The sequence below is a fragment of the Triturus cristatus genome, chromosome 5_2 (assembly GCF_964204655.1).
Source record: "Triturus cristatus chromosome 5_2, aTriCri1.1, whole genome shotgun sequence".
NCBI lineage: Eukaryota > Metazoa > Chordata > Amphibia > Caudata > Salamandridae > Triturus > Triturus cristatus.
The window spans coordinates 805562276-805570573 of record NC_140588.1 but is presented as its reverse complement, the minus strand read 5'-3'; positions in this window follow the sequence as shown (position 1 = coordinate 805570573).

Below are 8298 nucleotides of genomic sequence, written 5' to 3'. Positions count from 1 at the left end.
TGGATAGAAGAGGGAAAAAGGTTTGCATTTATATAGTGCTTGTTACCCCTGATTAGGTGTTGAAGCGCTTTTTTGGCGAGCAGCATGCTACTCCGGAAACCATAAAGAATTAGTTTTGAAAATTAGTATAGTGAAATATGAAAGTAATTTGAGTGGTGGATTTGTTATTCAGTTATTTGGATAGAGAAGGGTAGCAGCGGGATAGAAGAGGGGAAGGGCTTTGCAATTATATAGCGATGGCTACCCCAGATGGGGTGAGGCGCGCGCACAGAATTGCAGGAACTTTACTTGTGTCCCGCGGTGCACAGGACAGACTAAGGGGGATCGGGGAAAGAAACCGTGCAACAGACTGCAGGAGCCTGGAGGAACTTGCTTGCTGCCTTTTCCGGCCCAGGCGGGTCACGCAACACCGTTCTCCGTCATCTGCCGCTTGAGTCACGAAGCCGGGCCGAGGGAACTACACTAACCGGCCTTCTGATTGTGGCGCACGGCCACCCACATCATCCACAGGCACCAGGAGACGCCAGAAAAGAGGTCGCGGGCTCCCGCAGCGCGGGATGCGCGCAGAGGTGCCTGGGCTGCGCCCGGGCCAAGGGCGGGCCCGTCTGCGCCCATCAGAGTCCAGAAGAGGACGGGCCGGGCCAGCCCTCTGACATCGCAGGTGTGGAGTCCTAAGTTCGAAGGTACTGTCATTGTGTCGAAATCCATAATTTGTAACTATCTGTGTTTTTTTTATTCTTGGTTTTAACCGGACCGCCTTATTGCACAACTTAGACATTTTGCACTCAGCACTACGCACTACGCCACTTTACTGACTTATTGACTTTGAAGCCGTTTGCTTCCTTGCACAGCCCAGCCTATTTGAACCTAGTATTCTGCTACTCTATTGTTTGAGTGGAGTCATCAACAGCGTGAGATACAGGATTATTACCTCCACATCGCACCTCCACATTGCAACTTGGCGTGAAGGGAGCCTGTCAGTACTCAGTTTTTCAGTCCTTGGAAGGAGCTCCTATTTTGGACAGAGTGTGAACTTATTACTGCTTTCTATACGCCTGTTGCTTTTGATAGCCTAGATCAGAGGCCTTCAAACTTTTTTGCTCTGAGCCCCCCCTAAGCAAAATGTTTTGAAGTTGGGTCCCCCTCCAAAACTATATGGCAAGGATTTGGGGATGCGGAGGGATGATCACAGGGGGCGGGGATCATGTCTTGATTTCAGGATTGCTTTTCTGTAGCTCGTAATCCACACTAAATGTGCAACAGCATCAAACGAGAATAACATTGACCCAAAACACTACTGCCCATAATTGGGGTGCTGTGGGCCTCAATGCACTCCATCTGCCACATTAATGAGGACTGTAGCCCTGAAAAGCAGGCAATCTCCTCTTCTTTCACGCTTTCCCCACCATGTCTGACTGTCACATCAATCTTGAAACAAGCCCGGTCTCTTTCTGAAAGAAAATGAGAAACTGCATGCTACCCACCTTTTTTGCTCCAAGGGCACCATCTGTCCTAATGCTAGCAACGAAAATGAGCCCCCATGCACGCTTTTTATTGTAAGACATTCAAACGTGTGATGCAGTGGACCCCTGGGCAAAAGTGTCACTGCACCTGTTTCACTAATGAGAGGTACAGATGTTTGTTAACAACATAGGCTCCTATCTCACACCAATCCCTCTCCCTCCCATCTCTGTGCATCCCTCTCATCTCTCCGATGTCCAAATCAAGGTGTCTCCTCTGCACTAATGTTTCCTCTCCCTTAGGTTCATTGCTCCAAGGCTTCAAAGAAGCACTGGCACAGCAAGTATGCCCTGGCTCTCTAATGCAACAGCTGCACCAATAATACCTACAGCTTCAGGCTGTCCACTATGCCCACTCAACAGGGCCATTTCTTCTAGGCCAGATGCCCAAACAGGGCACTTTGTGTAAAAAACATCAACAACAAAGTACATTTACTCCTCCCACCTCCCCTGTTTCTTGGGCCCTGTTCTGTGCGCAACAATAGTGATTTGAGCCCTAATGCTAGTAAGCAAAATGCACCCTGTGTTCTTTTCAATAGTAATACTGCCATAACTGGGTTCCAGTAGCCACTCACAGGGGGTGAGAGGGGGGGGGGGGTCCTGTGCTGTGAAACAGATAGTAGAGAACTTAAGAAGAAGCATGCCTTCTCACCAATGCGCCTGGGACCTGAAAGAAACGGAAATGTGTGCAGTGGTTAATCACCAAATATAAAGGCTGCTTTGGAGTCACTGTAGCTTTTTATTAAAGGAGTCAATCAGCTACATGGTGACAATCATTTATTATTTTTGAGATGTAATATGTGTCCACTAAAAGGAGCGCACATTTTGTAACAGACAAATAAAAATAGATTTACATTTGAAATATAGTTTGAATGCTTATCACTGAAATGTGTTTTTAAAGCACTTGTTTTTCCTTAAACAGTATTTTGCAGCAGCCTGTTTTATACAATGTAAAACAATTTTAAAATAATGGCATTCATAGTGCTTTCTGTCACAGACTGGGACCTCGTAGCGAAACAAATCACTATTCCTCATTGCACCAATCAGGATGTCATTCTGTGACTCTCTGTCTGGTCACGCACGTAGCCGTATGCAGTGATTCCAATAGCCAACTGAGGTTTCATAAGGTAAAACTGCATTTCTCCCCTTGATTAGTTTAACTTTTTATTTGAGGTGTGTGCATGGTTTTATATGCAGTTACCCAAAGGTTAAAAAAACAATAAAATGGCTCTGAAAGTCCTGCACTGATCAATCAAAAGGAGGTCTGAGAGGCCTAAGGTGCATCAGATGATCAACCATGTGATTGATTGATTGATGTGGAACTTGTATAGCGCAGATATCGCCCTACCGGCATCCTGGCGCTTAGACTGATAATCCAATATCAAGGGTGACAGAGGACGGGATGGAGAGCCGGCCGCAGTTATGCTTTGGGATATAACCAGGTTTTGAGTCCTTTACGGAATTCTAGTAGGGAGTTGCATTGTCTCAAATCCATGTATTGCCATTCATGGTTAAAGGGCATGAATATACGAGAGTTACCACCCAAAAGCCCTCAAACAAAACCTACCGGTCGGTCAGTTCCTCCGGGTTAGGAGGAATTGCTCTGATAAAGACACCTATGAGGAACAGGCAGAACACCTTGAGAAAAAACTCATCGAACGCCACTATCCCAGGAAAATGGTGAGACAGGCGAAGAAAAGAGCAAGAAACAACTCAAGAGAAGCACTTTTGGAAAACGTAGAGAAAGAAAACACAGGAAGACCAGTGTGCATCACCACGTTCACCCCAGCATCTAACTTAGTCCAAAAAATTATCAGGAAAAGATGGCATATACTGAACAGTGCCGGAAAGCAATGGGAAACCCCTTTGTTTGCATTCAAACACATCAGAAGCTTACGGGACGAACTAGTACACGCCCAGATGACTACCAAAGAGAGTGCAGAACAACAGAGACTCTGTGATCAGCCACGAGCAGTGGGCCATTTCTCCTGCGGCGGGTGCAACTCATGCAATCTCACAAAAAACACTAAAGAAGTGGACATAGGCACAGGCAAACCATGGCAGCTCCGAACATTCAGTAATTGCAACACAGAAAATGTTGTGTACCTGATAACATGCCCCTGCAACCTTCAATATGTGGGAATGACAACAAGGAAGATAAAAACCCGCATTAATGAACACCGAAGTACGATCAGGTGTAAAAAACACAAACACAAGGTTGACACAGCATTTTATTGAAAAAAACCATAATGACACGGATCTAAGCTGGACCATCCTCGAGGTCATGAAAAAAAGCAAATTCGACCTAACCAAAGCCCTGCATGTGAGGGAGCAACGATGGGTCTATCGCTTACGATCCCACGAGAGGGGCCTTAATGACGACATCCCATGGCTGCAGCTAGCGCAATGATAATTTTTGCCTAGTATGGCAGCTGTTGTTTCCAGTTAAAAATCCACTCAACATCCATACCTACATAAAGAGCATGTTCAGCACCTATAGAGCGCACGCAATAAGACACTGACACCGTCCACACGCTCTCAACCATGTCTGGTTCACACACCTTCAGTAATTTCTACTGAACCAGAGGTATATACAAACATATCTTCCCAGTATATCTGTTTATTTAACACACTTACCCATCGAATTTTATTAATGGCAGGCATTACCTCTATGACCTCCTCGCAACCATTGACACCCCCGTACATAAATACTGTATGGCACACAGCGATACCATGCACGCATCTACACCACAAGGCGGGCGCTTCCATTATGATTACTACGCATTGCATACTGGGTGTTTTTCCCCCGTATTCAACACTAGATCACATGTAATAGAACTTGGATACCGGCATACGCTCACACGCGCCTAAGCATATTTGCAAGTCTCCCTCAAGAGCGAGCCCCAATCAGGACTCGTTCCATTAAAAACACACCATTGTGTCAGCAGCGCACTCTATTGCACTCCCCTCATGGGCGGGTGCCAAGGGCACACGTTAAGCCTCCTTCTCACTATACAATATAGGCAGATTGGATCTTGTGCCCTTAGCGTTTCTTTTTCACGTCGCGCGCGGCGTCACCATGCCAACCCAGCACGCACTGACGCGCCCAGGCTATGCGCGAGCCCTGATTTTCACATATGCGGCGTCTGCCTTACTACTGCTCACGCCCCTACTGGTTCTCCAGCCAACCACGCGACCACGTGGTTCGCCCCCAGCCTTACACTGAATGGGCTCACTTTTCTTCGCGTATTACCATCACAGACACGCCCATAAACGCCATATTGGGTCCAGGCGAACTATTTTCTTAGCGCTCGGGACACCGGGGAACGCACACCAGGCAACACTTTTTCTCTCAATTGATGCCAATTACACATACTTAGTGACACAGCCACACTATAAAAGACGGCGGCCGCTCCCTCTCATTTCCACATTCGGGAGGACCGGGAGCGGACGCATAGGACCCAGGAGGAATCCAGTACCTGTCATAGTAAGAGTGCGAATGAACTGAGAGACATGCGAGTATTTACGTACTCGCTCGGGTGCATGAGTAGATGTTGTTCCGAATGTTTGGAGACCGTGCTCCACCACTTTGTTTGATGGAAACTATGGTTTTTTATGCTTCTTTTCGCAGAGCGGACAAACAGGATTTCTCTCCTCCCCCTCCCCTCATGGGGCAAGTAGTCCATAGAATTAGGGTAAGACTGGTGGTAGCCTCAGCTACTACCATCTCTCGAATTCTCACACATGTGTACACAAATAGAGTGTCACGAAGTCACGTACAATTCTCACTCACCTATAGAAATCAATGCATGCATTGTTCTCTTTTCCTTTACAGGTATTTTGACCCAATATGTTCGAAGTAACTCTGATTTCTTCCATACTCCTTTCAGGCTTCACCGTTGGAAGCCACCTAGGAAGTGGAGAGTGGCCTTTGCCACACCCGCGCAGTGGTAGTATCTTGCCACCAGTTGGTAAGAAAGGAGCCCCCTGTTATTTTTGGTCCTGATGAATGCCTTGGACCCAACCGGGCCGACACGGCAGAAACATGTTGACCACTCACAAGACGGTTAGGGGACACTAACTACCCCATTCACCGTCGCATATATTTTTAATATCATATAGTTATCAGTCACATTAAAAAGCACTCCTGATAACCATAATGATTTTTAAATCCACTCACAATATCACGGGCCCCCACTTAGTCATTTAGAAGTGCATCCTTGTCGCCAAGTGTATGCCCGCCCTTTATCAAACGAAGGTTTTAGAGGGCGAGGACTGGTCAATGATGAAGCATGACACCAGGTGGTGTGTGAGACCAGTCCGTAACTTTTTGTGAGATGCCCACACTCACGACGTTCTCGTAACTTCTTTATTGGGTTATCACACTAGGAGCAGCTTTTTGTGGTAAACATGAAATATGAATTTCATTTTGGTACTTTAATTGTTTGAAGTCCATGACAACACAGGACCAACACCCAAGCATGCATCGCATATATGTACCTTAGTAGAAGGGGAGTATAAAATAGTAGTGATTTCTAAAAATAGTAATAGTGCAAGAATAGGAAATTCTACAGCCTGAAGTCTGCTGAATTTCAACCCAATGTTTTCTCTCTTGCTCTCTTCCCCTCTCTGTAACTTTCTTGTAGTCTTGCATTTCCTCTAGATTTTTTATGCTCTCCTGGATCGCTCTTTCTAGGAACGTTTTCAGTCTTTCTCTCTCTCGTTCTCATTTTCTTGTTCTCTTTCACACCCTCTTCCTTCTGAGTTCCTCCTCTGCTCATCATCCTGCAACCACATAGCACTTCCTCTTCAATCCTGACTTATCCATAGGCCTATTCTGCCTTCTTTCTTTAGATCCACCAAAAAAAGTATTTTCTCCTCTGACTCTTCTCATCCCATCACTATCAACATCCTTAGCAACTTCTTCACTTTTCCTTCCTCCACAGTCCCTCGTACTCATCTCCCCTCTTACTTTTCTCCACCTCACTTCCCCATTGAAAATTATTTTGCTCTCATCATCATATTCTCCCTCAGACCTCCACCACTTTGGCCTAGTGGGCCTTTGACAAAAAATAGTAGGAGAAGGTTTCTCCCAGGTGAGCTGCAAGTGATATTTGTAAAGAACAGACATCTCACAAATGTAGAATTTTGGACAGGCCAACTTGAGTGGAAGCATGTTGCCAGATGGCCACCATGCTTCCTGCCAGCAGTTGGGTCTAAAATCAAAGGTAGTAGTACAGCCACAATATTATGTGGTACATTACCACACTCCACCTTCCAAACATGAAATGTTACTTCAAAGGCAGTCGCAATGTTGCACCTTCCAAAAGACACACTAAACAACCAGAGTATAAGTACTATTTATGCATGTTTTCTCCCACACAAAACATATACATCATTGGCAATAGCAATAGCCGCTCACCTCAAAGACAGTACAGGTACAGCATGGGCAGCAGAAAGAGGAACCTAGGGCCCCCACTGACACCAACATTGTATGAAGGCTGGTGAGAGGAGCAGAGTTATGCAATGAAGATCTTCCCTGCATTAAAGTCTTGTGTTTGAAGATAGGGTTAGTGCAGAAGTTATGGCATTGAAATAATCATGTATATAAGACAGAAAGGCAGCAGCGATTTTAGAAAGTAATAAAATCACCTTGTAGCTTGTCTGGGATCTAAACCGTCATTGTAGGGAACACTTTAGATGTAACTGAAGATCAAGCCAGTACCCTCAGCAATGACAGCGCGGTCCACAGAATTTGAGGTGGGGGGCAGGGGGGAGGGGGTTTTGCGCGCCTGTCTAGGACCATGCATTCACACTCACTCACCCTGCTCCATGTCACTCGGAATTACTTTCCTGGCCCGTTTTTATGGCCTTTAACTGCTGCATGTAAATCAAGGCAATCCTAGAAAGGCGCCTTTTGCGCTTCCAAGTCGTCTTCCTTTACATGCAATTGCAGACCCATTCGCGCCCCCCTGGGAACACTTCCACGGCCCCCAGGGGGGCACGCCCCACAGTTTGAAGACCTTTGGCCTAGAGTCTATGACTTGGAATTGAATCTGTACTAGTGCTATATTAACTATCTACATTGCCGGTTTGTTTCTCTTTAATTGTTTACCCTTCTGTACTTAGCACCACGTCATTTTATTATCTGAGTGGAGCTGTTAATAGCGAGGGGAGCGCGTCACTACCCAGCGCAAGGGAAACACTGACTCTCTCTTTTCTCTTCTGATTGTGCGATGAGTAAGGGTAAGGCACCAATTGGGATGGGGGAGGTGGGAACGCTTGATGCCTTCCTGTCGAGAGCGGAATCGGTATTAATGCATGAAATAGCACTAACCGAACGGCGACTTTCCCTTGAACCCATGGTAAGACCAGTACATGCTAATTCAGACGTACATGATCTAACTAGCACTAATGTTCAGAACCAGGAAATACTCTTGACTGTGGTACTTCTGGACCCACAGCCTATTGAGGTAAATTCATCAGACCGTAGCCAAGGACAACAGACATCAATTGAGCATAATCCAATAACTACGAGGTCCCGTGGTCAAAAATATAAAATTAACCAATCAAAATCTCACCAACCACCTCCCAAAAAAATAAGAAGTCAGGGGGCAGTCAAAGAGGTTTCTGCAAGGGGGAAAAATCAAACTCCTATTACAAAAGTGACCACGGGTCAGCTAAACGTCCCTTTGCCAGAGTCAACACCTGCATCTAATACCATTCAAGATGCTAATACTGAAGATTTCTGGAATAAAGTTAGAGACATCTTTACAGA